Below are 27,425 nucleotides of genomic sequence, written 5' to 3'. Positions count from 1 at the left end.
TGCATAACAAGGAAGAGCCGAGAGTTCAAAGACAACGCGTGTAGATCCTATCGCGTCGGATCATCCAGTTAAATGACCGAGATAAGCCGATTGTATCGGTACGAGGAAAGCTCCCTCGTGCCCCTTTGTCTTCTTCCCCACGGCATGCTGAGAAATTTATCGAGGTATGCCGTACGTCTCTTATGGAACCGTGTACCCTTGACCCTTTGGCTGCAGAAGTCATCTGTGAATTGATAATTAAAATTTCTGCTTGCATTCTTTCATTAACCCTCGACTTATTCCACAAATCTTATTGCTTATTAGATAGTTAGTTCTTTTGCATTCTCATATAGGATAACATCAAAATAAAGGAGCATCTCTTTAAGTAACTATTGAATAATAATAAAATTTTCTGAATGTTTTCAGAGAGGCTCTCAGACCCCACCTTACCAGTTAAGAGTTAAAACTCCACGGTATTAAATTCTCATAACTCTTTGTTAAATAACAATTGAGGGGTTCATAACAAATACAACACTTGTTAAATGTTTCGGTTTTTGTGATAACAACAGACTCGAATAGTCAGAATTGAGACTCACAATTTGCTGGAACGTATACTATCAAAAACGGCCTTGTACCTGATTTATTCTGAAAAGAAGTTGATCGACTTCTAATATTCGTAAACATACCAGAGTATATTTTTACACTTTTGGAAAAAAAATAATTCACCAGGGTCGTTTTTGTTATGAGCTCCTAAATTGTAGTAGTAAAGAACACACTTGCAGTTGTTAAGGATTACGACGCGTACATTTTCCTGAGTTGACACCATCCGATCCTGAACAATTATTTTTGTAAGCAAAATTTATTTCTGCCTGGAAGTTTCCAACATCATCAATATTCTTTTTTTCCAATACCAGAGATCATTTAAAGGTTATATCAGAGTACATATCTGAATATACTATTTCATGAGCAATACAAAATTTTGCATGATGCAATAGAAAAAAATATCTAGTTATTTTAAAAACAAAACATCGATGACCTTGAAAACTTCGAGAAAGAATAACGCCTGTAGGATACGTACGACTTAATATTATTCAGATTGCGTACAAAATATTTGTTGCGTTTTCACAGTAAAAAACGATATTCGAGGGGTTAGACTTAAATGAAGCACCCTGTATAGATTCGACCGACACAGCATATACACTTGCTTTACCCGTGTCTCGACGGGATCTCCGTTTTTCGAAAGCGTTCCCCCACCACCGTCTCCCACAGGAGCTCCTTGAAATTCACAGGATCCCCCTCGGTGGACAGGGCGTGTTGCGTTCGCGCGGGCAGAAAGTTCGCGCGCCGGAGTCCGCCTCGAACATAATGAAAACCGATACGCGCCGGCCGTATCATAAATTAAGCCAGTTTTCTTATCCCCGGCACGTCTTCTTTTCAATCTCTCCCGCGCGGTCGCCAGCCGGGGCTTTTCCTTCCGACTGCTTGATTCCGCATCCCTCTGAATAAAGATTCTATCTCGGTCCGGAATTTTCCTTGCTGCTTAGAGACCGCTGCCTTATCCGCTATGCAGAATTCGTCTAGATAACCGGCGAGGGAAAAGGGGAAAGGGGGGAAACGGTCTGGTTTTATTCCGTTTTCACCCTGAAAGGCTACGCGCGAACCCTTTTTTTTTTATCCATTCGCTTCAACGTTCCACCTAGCAGCATGAGACTTCGCGAATTTTTGGCTAATAACAGCGGAGTGATATAAGGGGATACTGCAGATTTTGGTAAGGGTGTATTTTACTCATTTGTGGTCCTATAGAATATGGGGATTGATGGATGCTGTTGGAAACCCACAAGTGAAGGAGAAATATATGTTTTTCCAAACACACGATAAACTTATGAATGTGATCGACTTAGCCAGTAATGACGATTCGTGTGACTGGAAGTGGTCCAGCTAATTAACTGATGATTTAATTCGTCGACATTTACGATCTTTACGTTATATGTCCTAACTAATATTCCCTAAAAACCAACCTAAAATTAATATCCCCTAAAAACAAAACATTGCTGCATATTCAATAAGTGTTTTAATAGGTACTTATAAGCCGAAGTGTTTGGCAATATGTGTATTCTTCGAAATTTTCTGTATAATATCCTCTTTAAATAATGATAATCTTCAGAAGGAAATATTCATTTACTGTATGGAATTTCATTTTTCATACTCTGGGTCTGAACTTCATTCCATGCAACGATCTCTTCGGTTTTTTTCGGAGATAAATAAATAAGACAGATAAATGTAACTTACACCAATCTCACTGCAAAGTTAACGTGACAGATTTTCACGTCGAAAATGACAATCAATTCTTGTGGAAGGTAGCGAAGTTATTGTTGACTAACGAGTATTTTGAAGTGACGATTTCGCTCGGTCCAGGGTCCAAATGCAGGAACGCTGTGAAGTTTGACAGCGAAAAGACAGTGATTATTCGACAGGCTAACGGGCTCGATTGGTTGAAAGATTTACAGGTGATTTTAATTGGCTGGTCTGTGGGATGACGCGCGCTGCGGTAGAATCGCAAAGTAATTCAAAACATTTTTATACCCATCTGTTTGGAAATAACGCCTTGAATGCATTGCTATATTAAAAACGAATCAGTTTGCATTCCCAGGTTCATAAATGTTTCATAAAAATCATATATTTCAGGCCAAGTGCGTTACGTCATAATAGCACAATTGTTGTCCATCGAGATTTGATTTCCCCTAAACAATATTTGTTCAAGACTTTCAGCAATTTCGTAATACCATTAGAAATACTGCATATTAAATTAGTGTCTGTTAATGTTGGCATTCGTGCACTTATAATTCCCAAAATTGAAAAGTAAAAATTATTAACATATTTATTTACCATCATTCAGAATTGAATATACTGAATCGAGCGAACGAACTAAGAAGTTTTATCTCGAAAAGTTCCAAGCGAGTCGTAAAGCTGGAACACGGAAATGGGAATCGAACAAAAAAAAAAGTTGTATCGGCTATGGAGGCCAGTTAGAGAGTCTGTACGGGACGGTCCAATCTTGTTTTATGGGGGAACGGAACGGGAGGTGTTTAGGTTTATAGATGACGGTAGATAGGTGAACGAGTTTAACCCCATTTAAGCGGAGGGGAAAAACACCTTCGGCCCTGGGAGGTCCACGTCCACGGAGATTTTATCGTGTAACTATTGGGCGGTTACGGTGCACGAACGTCGACGGGGTTTAGCATAACACGCCTAATACGCGGGCGTATCTGACCGCCGCCCGTGATGTCGAGTAAATAACGCTGTTTCTTTTATGACTCCGTGTGAAAAAGAGGAGAAATTTCGGGATCAATCCTTTTTCCAGAACTCCCTGAAAAAATTTCGTGGTCTGGGCATAGAAACCTGGCGAGTGGTTATGCAATAGTAAATTTGTAATTTACACTCTTTTGGGTATCTCTTTGGCTACAGTGATCAAAACTCATTTTTTAATTTTGAATAACGATGTCAAGAACATTTTAACACTAGAACTACCGACGATAAACGCATATCTGTTTCGAACGGACGATAAACATGATAAGCTTTTCAAAATTTACAAATTTATAAATCGATTAATTTCTTCACTTTCATATCGTAATAAAAGTTGCAAAAGTTCTAAGAAAATGTAATGTTATAACACTTTAATCATCGTTGTAAGATTGTACTGACACGTCATTTTGACTTGTTTGGTAGTTCTAGTGTTATTGTATTACCAATGGATCCGTGTTAGATTGTATTTTTTTTTTCCTGATTTTATCCACGTCGTCTGTTCCTTCCAACATTTTCGTATATTCTTTAAACGCCCATTATGTTATCCAGGATTTTAAGAAGGTAATTATGAACGTTTCATGTTCGTCGCGTCAGCTTTGTCAAAACCGCTGAATACTAAACGGTTCGAAGGCCACGATTGTCTCGAAGTTCTGGTCGCGACACTCAAAGTCGTCGACGTCGTGGACCCTTTAAAGAGGAGAATCTTCTCCCGCGAGAGTCGATCCTCGGCAGAGCCCCGGCGACACGACGACGTAACACTTTCGACGTAGTTTCCGTCGTCGACCGGACTTCCGGCGACTTTAAAACTCGGAACGAGCTCGAACAGCGTCGATTCTGCTGCATCGTCGTGGTCGTGTAACCGATTGTGAAGAATCTCGGTTTGAGGACGAAACAAATTTCCGTAACGACGTTTCCCCTGCGCCACTTTCTCGCTGAGGGTGTCCACTCGATTATACTTATTTCTTCGTTCTTCCGCGAGAACTGGGAGAATTTCGAGAGTTTGAAAAGTGTAATCCCGCATTTGGAGACGGGAACGGAGGTGAATCTGTCGTAATTGAGAATAACATTTGAACGTCGAAACGATAACAACGGACTGATATCGTTGAAACAATACTGAGAGATCCTGTGATATACGTGTTGTTCCATCTTCATTTGAGGTAATGTCTGTTGAAAGAATTTCAAGTGAATTTAATTAGCCCAGGACTTTCGTTTTTCGATATGGATCGATCAGATTCAGATGGAAAGTTGAAGAAGAATAATATTAAAGCGCTCGAGCGTAGCTGCATAAATACCGTAATTGCCTTATTGTTAGTCATATTGTGGGTCTCGTTATGGAAACTGAATAGGACAAACGAACTGTGTCATACAGGATTATCGACGATATAACGTACTGTGTAAAATCAGTGAAATATACTATGAAATATCAGTGGTATCCACGATTTTAATTCACGTCGAAGGAAGTTTTTTCAAATTTACTGTGCAAGTTTGTTCGAAAGAAAATGTTAATATCTATACCTAAATAATATTTCTGGAGAAACAGAACTGATATTGCAGTATTATATTGCATTAACAAATGTATTTTCCCTTCGAGGAATCTCCAGATTTCGTTTCGATTTCGTTGCAATAACATTTGTAAGGTACCGACAAAGAAAATGCATGTCCTAATTCTCCATACAATTGTTGACGCTCTATAATAATTCAGTTAGACAATTAAGTTCCTTATTAGGAAAATTAGTGCACTATGTTTCTATATTCCTGTACATACCAAATGTTAACACTAGATCTACCAAACCCGTCAAAACGACGAATTACAGATTTCTTATTTTACGATTACTAAAATTATAATAGTGCTTTTGGCGAAATTTCTGTTGACCTTTAATTTCCTATACATTTTATACTACAATATCACACAATTTAATTTAGTATGCATTCATTGCTGATAGTTCTAGTGTTGGAGTTTGTGTACCTACAATCTCCAAATTAAGCAAATACAAACTCAATTACATGAACACATTTACTCATTCACAAACAAGAATTTTGTCTCAAAAAGTTTCAATCGAGCCATGAAACTGAAACGCGGAAAACGGGCACCATTTATTTATTTCTTCTAGTCTCCAGAACAATTCATCTAGAAAATTAAGTGTCCCGTTACAAAGATATCAGTGCACGCTTCGAGGCGACACACCGAGAAGATGCAGTGTCTTCGAACTTTGATATCATTCCGTAACCCTCCCGGTAAATATACGGTGTGGGCCCAAGTGTGACTACCTCTGCTACGCGAAGCTCTCTGGCGGCCATCATAAATAAAGAAGTTATCTTAAGCGATACAACGTGTATATCGACTCGGTTGCCTGCATTGTCCAGCAGTTCCTGCCCGGGGCCAGATTAGGCTCGGTCCTCCAAGGTGGATCTAATCTATTTACAGGAGGCGCCTTTTAACGGGAAGGGAGGGGACAGGTCGAACCCCGCTGGCCGCCCACGATATTAATACCGACGGAGGCGTGCGAGGAAAATTAATTTTATTCACACACGGCCGCAAAGTAGCGTCCCGTGTTCTTCGTCTCTGGGCCCTTTGTCTCTTGCAACCGCTACCGGCTCGTTTTTAAACGCGTCGGAAGTGAAAGTGGTCACGGTGGTCGCGGCCGCGTAATCGAATATCAATTTTTCTCCGACGATAAAATGACCGAACGGATCGCACGAGATAGATCGCGACCGATATTCGGGACGCCGATGCTGCCTGAAAAATCATTCTGTTCGGGGAACGTATACGTAACGTTATGGAATTAAAAATATATGATCCTATTTAAAAAGGAAACGTCGAAGACCTTCAAATAACCTTGAAAATAACATTTGTGTAAATAGTTATAGTTGTTGTAATATAATTGTTTATACCACCAACTTTTCCCCCTGGAACAGTACAACTTTTGGCTCAAAAATATTCTCGTATTTTCAATCCCAAAAGGGATATTTAGGTGTTCTGTTTCTCGCGACTAATCTTTATACAGAGGACCTCGGTATAACAGGTCATTCCCGTAACACGATTTCGCTGTAATACGGTCAGAGAATTGGGGAAACACGAATAAAAAGTTACGTTGAATAGTATAGTTTCGTTAGTTTTCTTGCAAACAACCCCCGTTCTTTGTATGTACAGTAAATCATCGATGAGTGTTCGAAGGCTTCTCAACACTAAATATTCAGACGTTATCTCCACCATTGGGAGGGTCCTCCGTGAAACCAAACAACCAAAAAAGAGGTTGACGTCTGAACACTCAGTGCAGGAGAGCCTTCGAACACTCATCGATGATTTACTGTATTCGTAATACATTTTAAAGGTATTTGAATTCATTTGTTTGTATCTATAAAATTATCAAGTGTCCTAATATTTCACATACATCATTAGAAACCTGCACTGTCGTTTGAAAAAACCCTAATACAATCGAAGTGGGACAGTTAGGATCCTCCCCTTGTTAGGTTTGTGTAACACGATCTTCCATAACACGGAAATTCTTACAAACCTATGTCATATACAATAATTACCTGTATTTCGTTTTACTCTTTCTTTTACTACAGATCGCAGAATAGATGGCATTTAAATATCACACACAAAAACAGATTCCTTTTAATTACCTTCAGTCAGATCCTATCGATTGAATTGAAACACGTGTATATTCTTGACCAGGGACCGTCGAAGTTCTCGAGAGCTCTCCGTGTCGATACCGCGATTCAGGCCATGTCGAGGCGGGACTAAGTTAATTACCAGAATTAATGTGGACCGACGGCGTTAATCCAGGCGCGGCACGCGAGCCAATCAAGGCAGGCCAGATAAGAATTAAACGGTATCGAACAGACGGCGGCTCGTTAAGTCCCGTGCACGTGTGTCGGGCATAAATTTTCGCGCCGTGGCTTCGAGCGTGTGTTCGCGCCGATCCGATGTTGCACGATGAAATCGGCCGCCCCGTATCGGTAGGCATCTCTCGGGCCGCGCGTATTTCAATCGAAATATCTGGGTTATTCGCCGATATTATTGTCCGAGCGGGCTGCGCTTATACGCGTGACATGCATACACTCGCCTCCTGGTGCTTTCGTATCGTTCGCGAAACCGTACGTATGTATACGACTGTGTTTTTTATTCCCTCTCCCAGGCTGTTCATTTGATTAATTTCGGGGCTCAACGACATGTTTTCTCGCGACAATCCTGGGAACGCGAAACTTTTTAACATGCTTTTAATAACAATAGGAGGATCGGCTGTAATTTATGTATGGCTTCGTTTTCTTTTTCGAATAAATCAAGCAATTTGTTATAAACTAGAACGTTGTAGATATAAATTCGGTGATCGAGTCGGAAATAAATGGCCACGGTGATCTATGCGAACGGCTAGAAATTTCTCCGAAATTTCCTGCCAGTGGGAGGAACTGTACCTATGTTCTGTATGAAAAGAAATTGTAGAAAAATCGTAATGTACGTATACGTAACGTTATGAAGTTAAGACTACATGATTCTATTTAAAAGAATTTATTCTATTAAAGATAATATTCTATTAAAAGTTTGTTTGTACCCATTGAAGAATGTACCCCTAACTCTGTTCTTTGTATGCACAGTAAATCATCGATAAGTGTTCGAAGGCTCCTCAGCCCTAAGTGTTCACTGTGTTCTGCATGAAAAAAAATTGTGATAAAATCGTTCGAATTGTCGAGTGACTTGTAATTGCCTTGATGATCGTTTTAGTTTACTGGGCGGCGAAGGGTATTTTGTAGCTGCTAAATGGTATCGGTGTGCACGCGTTACTACCGGGATAATAACGGTGATCAACTAATCGATCGTCGGCCTCTCGATCACTATAATTTCCTCCTTTTTTTCTTCAAAGGCCACGAGGCTGTGTAGGCTCGTTGGCGAACGCCCTAGGTGGTCGATTGGCTAATCATAATGATCGTACTAGAGGATGAATAATGACTTTCCAGTTTCAATGGGATGCCCCCGCCAAGTATTACCGAGCAGATGAATTTCACGGGGGGAATTAGAATCCCGGAATATTTTGAAACTTCCACGTTCAATCTCGTTAACGATCGTCCCTATCCGATTCCTATGAACGATGAGGACCTTTTACGCCACCCTAATCCTTCGATCGAACGATAATTAATAATTACTGAACCTACACTCAAGGAGAATTTATGCCTGATGAAACTACACCTAAATAATATTCGAACGAGACCATAATTCCTGGTTTATGAAGAATTTCATCGATAATTAATTAACTTGACCCTTTAGTAGTCGCATTCAGAAATCATACAAATAGTCGCATGAGGTCTCAGGATACTCCAATTTAACATTAAGTTTTTGTTCAATATCTTTTAAGAACATTGAAATCAGACAATGACCATCAATTAAGTATTTTATTTTTGCTAAAATTCGTAAGAAAACAACTCGACGTAAAATGTAAATATAACAAATAATGAAACAAAATAAAAGTCCTCTGAAGTAATCGGATTTTGGCACATGGCGAGATCAACTCTTAAAAAAGGAGAAGATAACCAGATGAACAAGATGAATCACTATTTTCGTATTGTTTTTAATAAATACTATGACCCATATTCTTTTTCCTTTTTTTATTTCCTCGTTGATAACATTTGAAGGGGGCCGTTACAATATCTTCTATGTTTTCAATTAACATAATCACCTTCGTTTCAATTTTAATAATGGCTCGTTCCTTGTCGTAAATATATCGACTCGACTAGTTCCGCGTACAAGAAACTGATTAAGTTGACAGTAATCCGTCGAACGAGTATTTACAGACGTAAAGAACGTCCGAAAACCATCGGTTAGGAAGCCAGGATAGCGGATGATTTCTCTCCGCTCTTTGAAATCTAATCGCGCCGGCTAATAACAAGCCCGTAAATACACCGTCATGATCGTAAAGTCCACGAGCTCGTAGGTATCTTTGCTACGCCATACTAATCCCAATCCGTACGAGTTCATTTTCCCCGTGGTCGCCGGGGGCGTCTATCCGTTAACCTTTAATTACAGGGCGGATCCGGGGCGACTAAATTTATCGCTAATAACGCGCAGCCGGACGCTAAGCTCTATCATACGCGTCTGAAGACGTCGTACAGCGGGACGAACCCTGTAAAAATTACGACATGGACGAAAATTTGAATTTCGGATTTTGACTTTTTTTGACTATCACAATGTAATGCGAGTGCTTGGACATCAAGAAATAAGGAATAGTACAAAACATTTTTTAAGCTGCCTAAAACTTGATTTCTCAACAATTTGTGCTTATACTTTTCGAAGCACCTATTCTTTGAATTAAAACATTTAATATTTGATTCCAAAAAAAATTTTGTTTATTTCAACCTTTCGATGAAGAAATATGATCATTTAGGAAGTGTTATACAAGATCTGAAAAAAATCTTGGTGTAATCCGTAATAGAATAATTCTTTCACAGGAGCGACAATTTTAGAATAAGTGTTTCAAATGTGATTTCTTTAAAAGAAAAGGTAATTTGAAAATGTGTGGAGTGTGAACCTAATCGTCTTTCAAAATTATAGTTTATTGACCCTCTTATGACGATATTGTTATCCCTATCATATCCACTACTTGAGAATTCGTGTCATCTCCTTGACAGACCCAAGCGATGCATCGGTTCAACGGGAATATTCTAGTTCCCTAATGCGTCTGTCTATTACTCGCTGTTTCTACTTGTCAGAAGCACAGACATGGAACGGTGTATCATCTGTTTATAATCGATCTTACCGTATTCTATTACACGTACCAATTAACGGTAAATTATGGAAAATGACGAGGAATATATTGTTATAATTAATACTACAGTTACTGTTCGTAAACAGTAGTAATTGTAAGAGAAATGAAGATAATGTTATGACACTGGTAGAAAGACGAATTTTTCGAACGTTTCGAATAACGAATAAAAGTATTTACCCACTTGACTAAACGTGAAAATTCTAATTTTTATAATAAGACGACATTCCTTCTTGAATGAGTAGACACTTGGCAAAGAATTATTTAATCTCACTAATTGTTTAAAGGTTAGAATAATGATCTTAACATACTGTTTCTTTCCACTACGTATTATTCGAATAAAATTCTGCTCAACTCTGACCGTGATCAGAACTTTTGTAACAAGGTGGCTGACCCGCTCTCCTCGGCGCACGTATACTCGTCCCAGGGAAATTTCGAGCGACGCTTTCTCGGTTATGCGACAACCCACCGACCGGAGGGATCCATATTTCACTACAACCGCAGGCTGTCGCCGGTGAACGACACATTTTTGTCGAAACAATCGACCGCGAGCACTCTAAACGCGTGAACCCGACCATTATGCTATCTGCGAGTCAGGGAACGATTGCGTTCTGCTGTACCTAATTAACGCTTCTAAGGTCATACCACCTCGTACCTTTTCTCCCTTTGACAATTTCTTTGTGGACTCTGCGTTTGCGAATGCTGTGTGAACAGTGTGATTTTTTTTTATTTGTGGAATACAAAGTGTGTCGGTTGAATACAGAGAAGTTGAAGATAACGTCGAAATATTCGAGAATGTGTAAATTTTTGGTGTACATTCTTTCTGTATGTATGATTTACTATTACCTGTTTTGTTTTTTTTTTTAATCGAACTCCATTTGATTTCTACATGCATCATTCATAATAGCAAGTTAGAAGAAGAGAAAAGGAAATATATTACATTGAAAGGAGACATCAGGGAAAATGTTGAACTTTACAGAGCGTGTAAATATTATTAAATCCGTCGAAATGGTTCTGTTTTGTTTTCATGGACCGAGTTTACCCTGAACTTTAACGTGTTGTGAAATCGTTCTATTGAATTCCCAGGTAGCCTGGCTTTTGTTACCCTGACCTGAAGTATAGTGAAGTAAGACGCCAGTCATTAGTTTGTCAGAGAACGTTTAACAGTGAACATCTCAGTGAATTTTCCGATACATCTAACACACTCTGTTGACTAAAGCATACATATTTGTGTCGTGAGAAGAAAGTAAATTCCAATGAATATTCAGGTTAGACATTTATTAGTGTGCGTTTTAACAGTCATTTAAATGATAGTTTTTAAATTTCATCAAGATAGAATGGAAACGAACCTCAGAGGTTACAGTACAGAATAGATGAAATTAGTAATTCCAAAATATTTTACTTCTTTTAATTCAGTTTATTTATTTAGTGTAATAATAACATTAATTTTTTAATTATTTATTATACATATTATTATTATTATTCATATATATTATAAGGTTAATTTATTGAAGAAGAAAGTGCTAGTTGAAATGAGAAGCTAACCAATTTTTCATCTGATTCTTTCAGATATGCCTGCTGGGCCTGGTCGTAAGCGACAACAGCACCATCGGTGATTCGATCATCGAAGACGTTTCGGAGGTCACGAACACCGGCAACAATCTTGACGTGGACTCAGGGGATCAGGTAAGAGAATTTGATACACTTCACCCTTTTACACGCGTCTTGAAACCTTTTGTCGAAGGCAGAAACCTCTCAAAGATCTTCGCGAAACTTTGTCCCGTCTACACCGTGGAGAATACTTTCGGAAGTTATGTATACGTCGAGTCTTTACAAACACGTCGGCTAAACTTCTGGCTGTGTGATTAATTAGATCGTTATACTGGGTGTACTACAATTTTCGGATCAAACTGCTGGGGAATGTTGAATCAGTAGAAATAAGCGTTTTGAGGATATATGCTTCTAAAGAACATAGTAAAAAGCTACAAGATAAAATATGAATAAAACTGTAATGAATTGACGTCCAAGAGTAGAATACGAGTTAAGAATAGATAAACAGAGGTTAAATTTCGCTAAATGTGCTTCCTTTCTACTCATTCTCAAGATTGTCGTATTATTATATATAGCTTTTCAATATTTACTACAGTAAACTTCCAATTATCCGGCCTTGCTTTAACCGGCCACATTTTTGTTGACATGAAAACAATTGACTAGAAGAAACATTATTGGCTTTTTTCCAACCGAATTAACTTTGTGTCATATTTGTTATTGTTTAAATAATCTTTTTCTAACTAATTTCATGTTCACTTCATAGTAAATTTTTGAGTACCGGATAGCTGTTTGAATACTGATACATATCAAATTAATCGGCCAACAGACCTGGGAACTTCTAAAATAATATTATTTTCATTTCAAATAAAATTTGTCCAGCTCTGCCAGCCAATCGTTTACCCAGCCAGAGTGTACTGTACATTTCTATATATCAGTTCAGATAATTTTTTCCTCGATTCTTCCTCATAGAATCTATCAATACAATTTAACCAAACAATTAAATCTTTCGAATACATCTTCCACAATTAAGTAACCTTTCAAATCCAACTTTAATCTATCTCTGAAATCACTTAACATATAAATCATCAAAATTTTCAACTACTGCAACAAACGCACCCATTAGAGAAAAAACATAAACATACAAATCATTAACGTGCGCGGTTTCCCCATTATGCAAACTCCCTCGTAGAAAAAACCCACCCAAGTTCACACATTAGCGTACCTTCTACACGGGACAAAACCGCCCCCCCCCCAGCGGCGTCGTGTCGTTTATAACCTGAACGACAGGAGATCGCTTGAACCCCTCGACTCCCGATATAATTCCCTCTTTGCCGGCGAAGCTGAAGCAAATTGAAGTATCAATCCTATCCAAGCGCAAACGTCTCGCACACGTTCCGCTCCGTATATTTCACCGGTCTCCAGGCACTTCTCGTACCTGTGGATTTCAGAAAAGAATAGAGGTTTGGGGGTGGAGCTGCAGGAAAAATAAACACCTTTATTCATGCCAGCCAGCCGGAAATAGGTCGCAGAAACTGTTACACTCCCCCAGCAAACCTGTCTCTCTCTCTTTCTGTGTTAACATTATATTTTGTCCTCTTCTTTTCCTTCTTTTTTCCCGTTCTCTCACCTTCTTTCTATGTATTCGACGACGAAACACGGTACACGCTCGTGCGAAGTCTTTTACGCCTCGCGAGGCCTTCTTGTCGGGCTTTCGTGCTCTGTTTAGCCAGCAGTTCGTCAACGGGACTTCCGGGGGTGAGGTCTTGGCCGGTCTCTACTAATCTCAAGATGACGTTACGGACCCACTAGGCCTCTCCCGTTTCTTTTTTCCCGTGGGTGAAGCCGCGAAACGACACGGAAACCACACGCCACTCTTCTCGACACCCGTGTGGACGTTCACCCCGGCCGACACTCGTAACCCCCGAACTGGAATCGCTGCTTTGCATAATTTCGCCTTAAATTTTGCTCCTGTATGCATATATTATCGCGACCCCTTTCCATCTCCCCCCATGCTCCGTCGTGGAAATATATTTCGTCGCTCTACATCCCCCAGGCCTCTTTTGTTCCTGGATTTTAATACATTTTTGAGGTTCTCTGGGAGAGGAATAGTTTGACAGAGTTCGGAAAAAACGGTGACTAAATTGAGACAGGAAAGATTTGAACGATGTCGGATAGTGAGAGGGAAAGGTGGTTGAAACGAAAGATTCCACCTCGACTTCTGTCATACTACTTTTTTGCAGATCTTGTTTGCTAGTCTTTTCGACGTGAGTTATTTATTGTACCTCTAATATGGAAAGGAAATTGTTAGAATATAATAGAGGGTCTTCGTTTCGATCTTGGAAGAAGCTAGAATTAACTCGAACGCAACAAAACTGTCGTGTTACATAATGTCTGATGTTTTGCTACATTTTTTTGCAGTTGTGACGCTTGAATTTTTCATACATTCCCATCTGTTCACGCTGTAACAATGTGTCTACAGAATAATGACGCTTGAATTCATTTGTACATAATTAATGCTTTGTTGGTGCGGTCGGGGTCGAATTCGACCAAAGTTACGTGTATCATCGTCTATTTTACCAATAACGAAACCGTAGAAAAATTTTCTTCTTTAACCAAGCGATTTATTGCACTGGAGGCAAAGTAAAAACATTATTAAACCTACTTCAAAATTTCCACTTCCTCTGTGTTCTTTACTTTTCCGAAAAAAACAGAATTTTGCTAATATTTGCGTAACGTTTTTCCCGCGAAATGAATCCGCATGTGCAGAAAATAGACCCCCTCCCCCAAAAAAAAGAACTCAAATTACATACAAAGAAAATACCTACGCGGCTCTGTATAAACTCTCTGAACCACCGAAATAAAATTTTCACCTCGTTTTGCGAAACTATTAAGAAATAATTACGCACTCCTCACGGTCGACTTGATCTCCATTGTCTTTTCGAATCCTGCGAAGTGCCATTGTTCTCGCGTTTGTCGCGAAATCTTTCTCCGATTGCGCCCACTTTTTTCCAGTCGCTAATTTCTGTTTTTCCGTCGACCACCGTCAGATTTCGTTTCTTTTTTTATCGTGATCCAGACGACCGTCCGCGAGAATCGTCGACGTCTTTTTTGCTGGCGTCCGCCCACTCCCCACTTCTTTTGCTGACAGAATTTTTCCACTTTCCTTGAGAGCTTCGCGGGACCGTGGATGGGCTAGGAAGCACCGGGTGGCCTAGTTTTTATTTCGCGGCGAGGCAAGACACGAACGCGTCGCGATGCACCGCACTCGATACACGTGTCTAACACTTCCTCATATTTCCTCTTAGACGCGGCACGCGTTTTGAATATCGTCCCCCCCGAAACTCGCGCACGGATCGATGGTCCTCTACTTCTGCTTTTAGCGTTCCCCCGGCTCCGTTCGGTGTAATGGAAGATGTGTAGTTTTCGGGACAGTCGTATCTACGTCTGTTTTGTCTCGAAACAGACATGGTGAAATCCACTGCCCGAATTCGAAGTTTCGAATAGTGAATTGAAGATAATCCTGCGATTTAATATTAGTTAGTGATCAAAATTATTATGAACACTTCGAAGTTTCTATTTTTCACAGATTCACTGGTTTTTATGCATTGACGGACTCTCAAAAATATGTTTCATGTTCATACGAACAATAATAGCTATTATCCAATCAATTAAACTTACAAGATCCTAACCCATTAAGGACCAATCTTGCATTAATGCAACATTTTATTTGCAATTTTTCTTAGTCAGCTTACACTATTGAATTCTGGTCTTTAACATTGTGGTTATGAGAGGGAATTCCAAGAATTTGCATAATAATTTTTCATCGTTATATTTCTTCCATTTAGGCACGTAAATTTTTAAAGAATAAAAATTCCTTTGTGCAAAAATTGTATTATTTCACTGCTTGGTGCTTAATGGGTTAGTACAGATTATGTACGAAGTCTATTGTTATCAAAATAAACATTGTGCTCGCCTTTACTTCGAAGTATGTGATCTTATGAACCAGTTCAGTGATTCCTGTTGTTACTAAGATAACACACCGAAGCTACATCGGACGAGAATTATTGAAAGCTATTGTCCCCGTTTCATCTCGCTTGGTTTAAGCTGTTTCGACGAATTTATTGAGGTGGAACGAGTCTTGATAAGTCGGCTAGCCTTGATCGACGTGCAGATTTAGCATAATAAAGCCAACTGTTATCGGTCTAGTCTCGAATTATCTTGTTTTTAGAAAAATCCACTCGCTGTACAATTGATTCTATTATTATAATTAATCGTTCATTTATTTCAGGAGTTGTCAGTGTATTTTTCATTATTCCGTTTTTTTCTGCTCCTTCCATCTTGACTTCCAAAAGGATTTTCGTTAAAGAAGAACGGACACGCTTTGCCACCTGGCACATCGATAATGGAACATTACGCAATGACGACAGAGCACACTTTTCCAATACCCTGGAAGACCTACACGAAATTGCTTTCAAAGTACGTCGACTAATGTGTGCGAATCGATTCAAACCATCGGAGGGGTGCACACCCTAATATTGCAAATATTATTTCTGCGAAACGACAGGGGTCGAGGAAAAGTAATCCCGAATAAGACGAAGAAAAGAGTCGAAATTTCTCTAGCTTTTTCGCGCTTTCGAACTTGAACCGTTCCACTTTTGTCGAAACGTCGATCAACCAATATTCAGGTGCTTAAGTATCAATTTCAAGATGAAAGGAAATTTAATAATCCTCCTTCTTTGGTTCTACAGACCAGAGAAGAATTTTCAAATTTTCTTAATCTAGTTCCATCTTCTCGCTACATCTATTATTAAAAACTTTTATTAGCATGTATGTATATATTCTTGATTTCAGCCTCACAGCCAAGGAATTAGGACCTGACCTTACACTTATCACCTAATTCCAGGAAACTAAATTAATCCACTCATTAGTCTCATTCACTTTCCTTCATTCCCTTCCGCCTTATTCCCCTAACTTACTTTTTCTATTATTTATCGTTTTTTTTATTAACCCTCGTAAACCCAATAATTGTCTTAGTATCGAAATGAAAAAATTATCATCCAGTTTCCTGCCATTTAAAGATCTATTCCAACAACAAACTCTCTAGTATACCATTGTCAAGCGTTGTCTATCAACATGTACAACGTGGAAAAGCTGGAGACAAGCTCGATAATTCATAAAAAAACATATCGGCGGCACAAATGAAAATTAAACGCGTCTACGCTCAATTTCGACGTCGAGTGTACATAAATTGCGAAAGAGAAATCCCTTTTCTCCCTTGCGTTTCTTTCAGACTGTCATACTCGCGGGTTTCTACAATTTCGCAAAACGTTCTCAGCGCATAATTCCGTGTCTGTGTGTGCGCGCGTGGAGATGGAGGGAAAAAAATCGTGTCGCTTAACGTCGACATTTCCGACGCGTAAACCGCGATGCCGTTATTTCCGGTACTGTCGGCGGCAGATTTTCCGACGGCCGCCGCGTCGATCGCGACTGCGAACACGTTACCCTTTTTTTTTTTAACACGTCAACTGCCCACGGTGGTCACTGGTGACCAGAGCCATTAAATTTACAGTTTGGAAATTACATTACATGTTTAGATAAATTACATTACATGTTTAGGAAAAACTTGTTCACAATGTTGAGTTCTATGATATATTCAAAGGTCATTGGAAAGTACGTTATATTCGGAATATTTCCAATCGTGCAAGTGATAACACGGTCCTAAATGGCGTTGAATTCATATCGTTAATTAGTATGCATCCTTCCCGAAAACGGTTCCGTTAATTAAACGCATTCGCCGAAAAGAATGGAAAGGAAACAATTACGCGGTGAATATAATTATACGTAGCAAAAACAGTGAACGCTTGTCACCACCGTATGTAGGTCGGTCCGACAATCCGCCGTTCGGGTTTTCAGCTCGAGGTTCGCCCTCTTAGCAGTGAGCCCGTTTAGCCAATTTTCTATCCGTCAGAAAAATGAATTAAAAACCGCTTGACCCCTTTACCTTTGCTCTCCGACGTATCGAACGTGGAACAAAAACATTTGGAAATATTAACCAGTTTGATCCGATTAAGAGTTTAACCCATTGATTCACCGTTTTTCTATCTAGTACCGTGGGCCAGTTTACCATGAAAGCATCTTGACGGTAAAAATTGAAAGATACGCGTAATAGTAAATTTCACATTTCCGTGAATATTACAATCCAAAAAAAATAGTGGGCAAGAAATTTCATAATTTCAAACGGACGAATTTAAAATCGCACCTTGAATCATACGAGGTACTCAAACGGATATAAAGTGCATAAAAATCCAGTCTTGCTTTATTTAATGGTATGCCACGTATGTTTTTATATTTCCAGGAAGGTAATTAAAACGGGTGTCTAATCCAAACCGTTTTCTCACAATGTATGTAACTGCGATTAATTGTTCACCCATTCTGCCGTATGCAGGGTGATATACAAAGACCGTACCAAACTTCAGCAGTATCAAGGTACAAAAATCATATTTCAATTCTCAGACACGACACTAGTGCGAAATTGCACCAGCGAAACATTATTCCATCTGTTCGTTTTGAAACTTAGGTACCTTATTCTTTATAACAAATGTTCCTAGTAACAAAATTATATCTCACTTTTGCAATTATTACCATTAAATTTCTCAGAAACTTTCACCCCAAAAATACGTATTCAATTTGCTGTTACTATCTTCAAGTTCTTAATCATAAAAAATTCCAATTCCCAATTCGCACTATTGTGGTGGTGTTTACGTATACCAAGGTGGGGTGTTGTTTCCAAAAATGTTACAAAAAATAATTTCCTACAAATATTTTCTTTGAACCTCACGAATGAAATCCCATTTCCGATACAGTTTTCCACCGACCACGCAGCAGAATTTCTATTAGGTACGCGGCCACGCCAGAAAAAGGGGGTTGCGCAAAAAAAGAAGTAGGAAGGATGGAGAGGGAGGACAAACGGGGGGAACAATGAAAAATTTCACTCGAGTTCATCCATCCTAATTCGCCTGAAAGGTCCCCGAAAAATCATAATGCGCCGTGTGTTTCCCTGGTGGCACCGCGGTAAACTTTACAACGTTGTTTCCCTCCGCGATTAAATACCAGTGGACGCGTTCACGACGACCGGAAACCGGTGAATGTCGTCACGCAGGGCGTCGTTCGCCGCCGTGCATTCGTAAAACGGCGCCACCGCCGGCGACGTGGAACGCTCGAAAAACGTGCGACCGGTTTTACGACGGGGTTGACATCCACGGGGGTCGAAGGGATCGCTACGCCCCTGACGCGTTCAACCTCGACGATTTTACACCGGTCCGCGACCGGAAGTCCTTCGTGTCACGCGTAAAACTCGCTAAACTGCCGGTCGTACAATGGTCCTTGTTCCCGAAAAGCTGACCAGAATTCATTTTTTGAAGTATGTAACAGCTTGTTGCTAGTGTGACACATTTAATGTGTACACTGACCAGCAAACTCGGCTTCTGCTAGATGAAAAAGTGGGGAAGGGTCTTCTATCATATGGTGAATTTATTTCAAGTACTAAAATTAGTGATAAACCGAATGTTAACACGAGAACTACCGACGATAAACCTAGAAACATCGACAGTATTGTCAATTTGTTTCCATATTGTCCACATTTTGTCAATTCGTTTCCATACAAGATTACAAATCGATCATTGTTAGTTTCGTTTCCAATTAGTTCAATTAATCCAACGTAATGATAAATCTATTGGTGGCAACAGATAAAAGGAAGCCTAGAGTATCGGCAAAAACGATTTTCACGATAGATCACGGAAGAAGATTACGAAAAATTTCGAACGGTTGATTCAACATGCATGTATCATGGGACGCGCGCGCAGTTGGCGTTATCGTATTTCGAATACGCAAATCGGAATTTATGAATTTGACCCGAACAGCACGGGCACGGTGCGCATTCTGCGAGCAGTGATACTATCACCGAAGATGGCCGTGGTATTTCCATGCTGTCGCATTATGTATGTTCCGTATTCGAAACTGCTTTCTATTCCCATGTAAACATATGTAGCGAAGAAACTCGAGCAAATAATGTCGGAACAAGACCGTACATACAAGACGGTTCTTTGTTCCAATGTATCCTTTTTTGGGGTCTCACGACGAACAGACTGGAAGTTTATATATTTATAGATTAATTCGCAAATATACCTTATATTATTGTGCTTTGCAGACAATAGGAGATCACTCTGAATAGTCCAGAGGCACGCGTATATCTCACTAAATGACCTGAATCTCACACTGCATGTACTTTATTCATAAGAGGGAAGTGGATCCACCACTTCATTTTCAATTAGACATAACCAGAATTCCTAATTTTCGTCCCTACTGTACCACCCATCATTCCATTTAACTTCGTTAATTATTCCCAAAATGTACGGTCTGTCAAAAAAGAAGCAGGTCTGAAGAATGAAATAAAACTTTCATCTAGTTATACAGGGTTTTCCAATCTTACATTCGATCTGCTTCCATTATGCAGTAACAAATCCTGCATGCATTGCTATGCACAATCTGTGGAAAATACTTAACATTACTGACAATAACTTATATATTATCATCATGTTACCTCAAATCACGTTAGATATACAAAGAACAGACAGATTTCGACAACCTTTACTATTTGTTTACATACTTCTGAAATAACAATTAGGCGTTAAGATTTTTATGCAACATCTGTTTACATATTCTCTTTATCATTACTTTCATCATCCGTTTGTAATAAATTTTCCTTAATTCGCACTTCGGTAAATAATTTGATCAAACAGATGTGACAGCCGTTCGTGAACAAGCTTGTGAGCCACTGTAATACGCGCTAACATTTCAACCGAAAATTCCACAGTCTTCAGTTTCGTTTCGCTGCCGGGCGATCGGATTTCAGCATAATCCGATGATGCATGTCTCAAAAGAAAGACACCGAAGTAAGAATAAGGCGGGCCCGGTGAGACAACAGTAGCTCGCAACGCGATATCATTGCCGCATGCTTATATAAATATAAGGTGTCCCAAAAAGATAGGAGAATCCGCAATATGCGTATTCCTCGTGTAAATACAAATCAAAAAGTCCTTTACCGTTTTGTAATCCGAAGCTCCATTTCCGAGATATCATCAGTTAAACGAACTCCAATCAGCTGAGTGGTCTGCTACAGCCACTGGCCTGTGTTCCTCGATTGTGTACGCGTGACCAACCGCTCAGCTGATTCGAGTTCGTTTAACTGGTAATATCTCGGAAATGGAGCATCAGATTACAAAACGGTAAAGGACTTTTCGATTTGTATTTACACGAGGAATATGCATATTGCGGATTGTCCCATTCTTTTGAGCCACCCTGTATATAAAAATACCTTCGATACGAACACCGCGCGAGCAGATAAGGGGAACAAGCTCATATCCTGTATAGGAAATCGTACCCGACGTATATCCCTTCGGCGGTGTGCATTTCCTTTTCGGATGTTTCACTGTTTCCCGGTGATTGCATTGCGCCCCGACTGCGAGCATAAAACTAACTTCACGAACACTGGTACTATGACCCTCTCCTTATTTCTCTATCTCTGTTCCTCGCTTTGCCCTGCTGGCTGGGGGCCGCGGATTTCGCGACCGAATTAGGATGTCGCGACAGTATCGAAATAACGTTTGTCTCCGGAGCGCGTGTATTTTCAGGAATTCCTTCTGCCGCATCGCGAATACCGAATGAGGACACCCCGGGAGGAAACTTTCAGAAGCTTGGAAAATTTGGCAACTCGATTTCCCTGATACACGGCCCCGTAACGCGGTCGTTCCCGAACGAAACTCTCGGTGTGCATGAACAGGAACAGGAATATTTAATACAGAATGAATGTGGAAATAAAAAGTGCCGAGACTGTCTGTGTTATTAATTATGCACTGATGTGTGGTAGTCTGCTGCATAATAAATGCCTCTATTTTACGAAAATTACAGCAATACAGTTGGAACTCGTCGAGAAAAATGTGATAGTTTCGAATGGATTGTGCTTCGACTAATACAATAATTTTTTTTATAATATTCACGTTTTTTGTCAACAGTTATTGAAAATAGTTTCCTTCTGAAGTGACATTTTGTTCAAGATAATTAATCACTGGAAATAGCATTGGTAATTTTTTTTCTGTGAATGTCAAAATGATTCTAGATTCTCGTTTCTTTGTCTTTGTTTCCAATTTGGGTGACAGAAATTAGATATAGCCGAATCAGACGAATACGGTGCATAATCAAACTATGAGGCACCCTTTAAGACCAACATTTTCCGTGAACTCTTGACTCGTGAAGCCAAAAATTTCGATCGTCAACCTTTCTACTACCTCGAAGAAGTACTATCAGTCATTTCCAGAGTTTCTATAATTATTTTGAACAGTATCTACCTGTTCAAAAGAAAACTATTTTTATTATTCAATGATAAGGAGAGCGTCATCGTTTCACAGACAAGGATTGTTTTACCTGTCGTTCGGAAACATTCGATACAGACCCCTTGTATAGAACATTTTCATTGAGACCCGCATGAACAAATCCGCACAGGTGAATATAGCAGGAACGAAGGAAGACTGAAGTATAATTGGAATCGCGGCGATTCATTGTTTAATTGACCGAAATTTCTGCGGTCAAGTGCCCGGCTCGGGAGACCTCCGACGACTCGAAAGTCCGAGTGAATCCGAACGAATGGTCACGGGGATGGAAAAGGAAGAAAAACGTAATTGGAATTGTGATAGTTCGCTGTTCGATTGGCTCTAACTTTATTCAGCCCCCACCCACCTGCCCCTCTTCGCGCTGGAAGTTCGAACTTCGGGGAAAAGTCTTGATGAGCGTCCACGTTAACACGAATTATTTGGATAATTGCCAGAATAGTTATTAGTGAGAATGGTTATCTGCGGCCGGCGATTGTTTCGGTAAAAGTGCTCGTGGAATCTATTCGGCGAACTTGTAATTGCTTTATTATCGAGGAACACGGACGTTCACGTAGCAACTGTTAACGTAATATTCAACTTTCTCCGATAATAGAATCATTTTCGTTTTCTTTCATTTTTTTTGGAATCAGAAGTTTGTGTAGACAATATCGCTACTGGTTCCGAACGTTACCGAAACTGTGACCATTTTTTGTGTACTCGTGCTTCTAAAAACGATCGATTCGATGCTTTATCCACCTCTGATTCCCCCGTTATCTGAATTTAAGCTGAACAGTAGATCGCGTTTAAATCCTGTTGTTGTGAATTTCATATTTCCTTCCAAAGGCGAACCATTTTAATCCTTTAAAATTTGGAATCTTCATTGTTCCGATCTGGGAAATGGGAGGTAAAGATCACGATTTCTTATCCGTCCCGTTCGACAAAAGGAGAAATTGCTCGTGGGATATTTTTTTTCCTCGAAATCATAATAAAACGATCGTACGCTTGGCTAGAGACTTAACGAAGGATTAATTTTAATTGCGAAAAACTGTTGGTACCTGCATTATATTCTGAAAAAGAATAAAGGAGTTTTTGTGCAACGATAATGACGCCTGGGCTCTCGTTACAGCGACACGAAGGAGACGGTATTAAAAACATAAATAATCGATCTCATAGACGATAATTGCTCGGCCCCGTCGATTTAATTTTCTTCGTCGCGTTAACAATATCCGCGATTTCATTCGATCCCTGTGAAATATCCTATAATTCGCTCGGTTAATAAATTATCGCCGGACCACCCGTTATGGATTATTCCCACATTGTTCCGTCGTGATCGCTCGTTCTTTCTCCGGTTGGATTTCAATGGAACCACTGTATTCCCGCAGAATGGAGTCGACGCTTAATTCGAGGCTCAAAATCAGGACTTAAGAGGCGTTCGTCCATTGAGTTGTCGCTCTTCTGATTTTAATTTTCTATTATTCGACGTATCGACCGCATACATTTAAACGCAATTTTATCGGACGGCTGTACGATAACGTCGATTAACAAGTTTATGAGAGAAAATAGGCACGACGGATACACTGCGTAGCAAAAGAATTCGATCAAAAGTAGTATACCCTATACATTGTCAGACAGACGTGGCAGTAACCATGTAGAAGAGAATTACTCAATTAAAAAGAGAGACAAGAAATTGCGTTATTAAAGTTGCGTAAAGAAGAATACGATGTTTCGTTCTATCTACAAAATTGTTTAATATAACCGTGTCTTTTTTTAGTTCTTTAGTAATAAAAGTAGAGGAACTCCTACCTGGGTATGAAAAGCATAAAAATGAAGTACAGAAGGTGCAGCAAAACAGCTGCATAGCTAGGCGCTCTCAACTTCCCTGTATGGTCTATGTAAATTTCCATTTTCGTGCACATTTTTCCATAAGCCAGACTCAGAGAAAGTTGGATGCGCTGAATTATGGTGATTATTTATTTGAAACAAGGATAAACAATTCATTTATTTTCGTTGAAAGTTCGGTTTCGTCGTACTTCACGTTCTGCCAATAAACAGCGAGAGTATTGAAACGATAAAGTGTTGAAAGATTCATTTATATTATTACCAATATCGCATTTCCGCGTGTATTAGCAATATACAGGGTGTTTCTGAAATCGTGATACAATCGAAACCAGGTGATTCTTCGCGTGAAAATAAATCGAAAATATGAAATAAAATTTTTGCATGGGATGCTTCATTTAAAAGATAATCGAATTTGAAAATCTGCTAGAAACGCTTGCGATTGAATAGAACTTGATTAGTTTGTCTGTTCATTACATTCCGTTTCTACTTATTATTATCACGAATACACGCGTTTTAGATGAATCCTCAAACTCGACTATCTCGAAAACGCACTTCTATATTTTCGACTTATTTTTACACGAGGAGTCACCTCTTTTTCTGTTGTATAACAATTTCTAAACACCCTGCATACAAATTTTCAACTTACAAAATATCGATTAAGATAACGTCTAAGTATGGCGGGAAACATCGTCGCTCGAATAGTTCTTGTTACTATACGTACACCGAACTGCATAAAATCCGCATTGTAATAAGGGTTTTCCTCGCGACACGATACCAACGAGAGAGAAAAGAAAAACCAGCCTGTCAGGGAGAAGCCGTTGGGGTGGGGACGACAGGCGTCGAAAGGTCTCCGAGAAAAGACCGTGCGTGCCGTGACAATGAACATTCCTATCTCAGCCCTGGTGGCACGACGCCTCTAGTGGCCCTCTCGAATAACAGCAGGGTGAAAAGCGTCGACGAAGCACTCGCCGCTGTCTATCGTGTCTCCGGTCTAATTGTCTAATTGCATTTAACGGGTGTTCGATTTCAAAGGTTGGTTACCACCAAGTGGTCACAGATGAAACTGCGTCCGCTTCGAAAACGTTCACACGTACTGGCGGTCGTTTGAACCGTTAGAATCGCTCAAATCGTTCGAATAGTTCGAATACTTTCGAATCGTCCGAATAGTTCAAATCGTTCGAATAGTTCAAATCGTTCGAATAGTTCAAATCGTTCGAATAGTTTGAATCGTCCGAATAGTTCGAATAGTTTGGATCGTCCGAATAGTTTGAATCGTCCGAATCGTTCGAATCGTTCAAATCGCAAGCACACACCTTAGGTTATAGAGAGATTATAGAAGTAGGTTGACTTTTCGTTTTGATAGCGCGTAAGTACAGAAAATGCGTCTGTGTATAAACCAAACATAAATTTGATACGTTCGGTCTCCATGGAGTTTAATGACAGACCCCAAAAACCAACATACCGCTTAACGTGTTAATCTATATTCGTGAATTTTTTATGCAACTCTGCTTGAAGGTATCTAATAGAGTCAGTATACGTGTATCTACAGAAAGCAGATAAATGGTGATCACATTCAGTTACATTTGTACGCAACACTGAGAAAAGCCGCAAAATTAGATGACCCAATAATATCATTTTCTGGGTCGCTTCTGAGAAGGTTGGAGGTGAACGTGGCCCGAAATAAGCGGAATTCCCCGCCACCGTGACGGTTAATGCTCGCCGACTTGCTACGTTTACGGTTCCAAATAATCGTTCCGCAGACGGAAAAATGTATGCAACGCATGCCTGCGAACGTGTCTGCGCGGAGCGGAACGACGCCGTCGTTAAACGAGAAGTCTGGTTCTGGAGGATCGCTCGGTGTTTCTTCGGCCCGCTTTATTTGCGCGGAGACACGCAGGGTTCGATGACTCGAGCGGTCTGACGAGGGAATATCGATTTTCTGCATTTTTGGCGAACGTGAAGGGGCGTGGACTCGGGCGGGGGAGAAAAGCGAAAGACGCGAGTGGCATATTTGTTCGAGGCTAGACCGCTAATTCTGCGGTTATATAGATCCTTATAAATGATGCGGATATATGAGGAAACGAAGATGAGGATACAGAAATAGTTCACATTATGGAGCTGTAAAATCTATTTCCTTAATGCACTCACGAGGAAAATTACTCAGATATTGAATTACTTTTGCAAAAATAATAGTTTGAAGTTGTAGGACTCGACCTCCTAAGAATTTGAATATACGTGTCACACGCCCGGCAAATTCAGTATAGACCAGAAAAATGACGTCAAATTTACATAAAATCCAAAAAGACATAAAAATTAAAAAATTGGTAATAAGAAGATTATTTGTATATCTCGTTTCAGAGCTGTTTACGACGGACTTTGACGCCATTTTTCTAATCAATATAGTATATTTCGGACGGGTGACAGTTACTTAGGTTCTTAAGGTGTCGAGTCCTATAACTTCCAAGAATTATTTTTTCAAAACTAGTTCAACATCTGGGTAAATTCCCTTGTTAGATTATTGTCAGAAACAGAATACTTTAATTCTTTGTATTATCCCACTATACCCTGCAAGTTTGCAGAGTTTACGCGTTTATATCGTATGAAACTGTAAAGCACAGTGAAGCAAATACATTCAGCAAGGTTTAACCCTTTGTGGACGACGAAATCATGTGTGCGTTCAGTGTAAACTATTGGCATAGCGAATTTATAGTAAATTTAATGAATGCATTTCTATCGCTACCGCAGTAGCGGACCCGGCCCCTTAGAGCGTTTAACTTCGAAGCGCTCCATTCGCAAAGGATTAATAAGGTTTCTATGTCATTTTTAACTTACTAAGCAGCTTAACTGGTGATGTACATTATTCTTTGATCCTGAATTCTGCGAAATGGTCCATGAAAGTGGAAATTTACATTAACGTTCACAGTCCAATTTGTACAGGCAATGAATTACTTTCATTTTATTTTATCAAAGATACGTGGTATCAGCAATTACACTTTGCGGACCTTTCGACGAACAACAAGATAGTGCAACGTTTCAATAACAGTTCCTTTTAATTCTCCGTGACCCACATTATTATTACTGCTTTCATCACCTCCTGGGTCTTTTATGTCGAGCCCTTTTTGTTTATCTTATAAGCTTCCAAAACATCTGACAAAATGCAGAGATATTTCCCAGGGTTCCTATTACACGATCGAATAGTTTTTAAAGTTAAAAGTTTCTCTTAATAAGAATCCCTTCGTTTGAAAGACACTTGAGCGCACAATTTCGTGTGCGCAATAAAAAATCTAGGGTGGTCACGGTGGGTTAAATCTACAAACCGTGACACAGTAAAACTTCTCATTGATCAAACCTTTGGCATAAATTTTATTCAATGACGAGAAAAGCGAAAGCTGCTCTGTACAGATCCCAAAAGTGTAATCAAGCAACCCACAACAGCATTTATCGTGATCGAAATAAATCGAACTTAAAAATTATTTACTCGACCAGACTCCTCAAAATTCAAGGAAACCAGAACTTGCCGTTGGCTAGTTGTGCTCGCCATTAAACCACCAAATGAAGCCTGCTCGTCGAT

At 39.7% G+C, this 27,425-nt stretch overlaps 1 long non-coding RNA gene across 1 annotated transcript in view; it reads left to right on the top strand.

The window, feature by feature from the left end:
- The window catches only part of LOC107187111, a 176,365-nt gene that overhangs the window by 132,720 nt on the left and 16,220 nt on the right, over positions 1 to 27,425 (top strand). Inside the window, exon 2 of the long non-coding RNA XR_001516198.1 lies at positions 11,610 to 11,726. This is a non-coding gene — a long non-coding RNA (uncharacterized LOC107187111). The remainder of the gene's footprint in view (positions 1 to 11,609; positions 11,727 to 27,425) is intronic.

This window comes from Dufourea novaeangliae, unplaced genomic scaffold (assembly GCF_001272555.1).
Source record: "Dufourea novaeangliae isolate 0120121106 unplaced genomic scaffold, ASM127255v1 scaffold14, whole genome shotgun sequence".
In the NCBI taxonomy this organism is placed as follows: domain Eukaryota; kingdom Metazoa; phylum Arthropoda; class Insecta; order Hymenoptera; family Halictidae; genus Dufourea; species Dufourea novaeangliae.
Note: the sequence above shows the minus strand (reverse complement) of the source record. Positions and strands in the feature narration are given on the sequence as shown.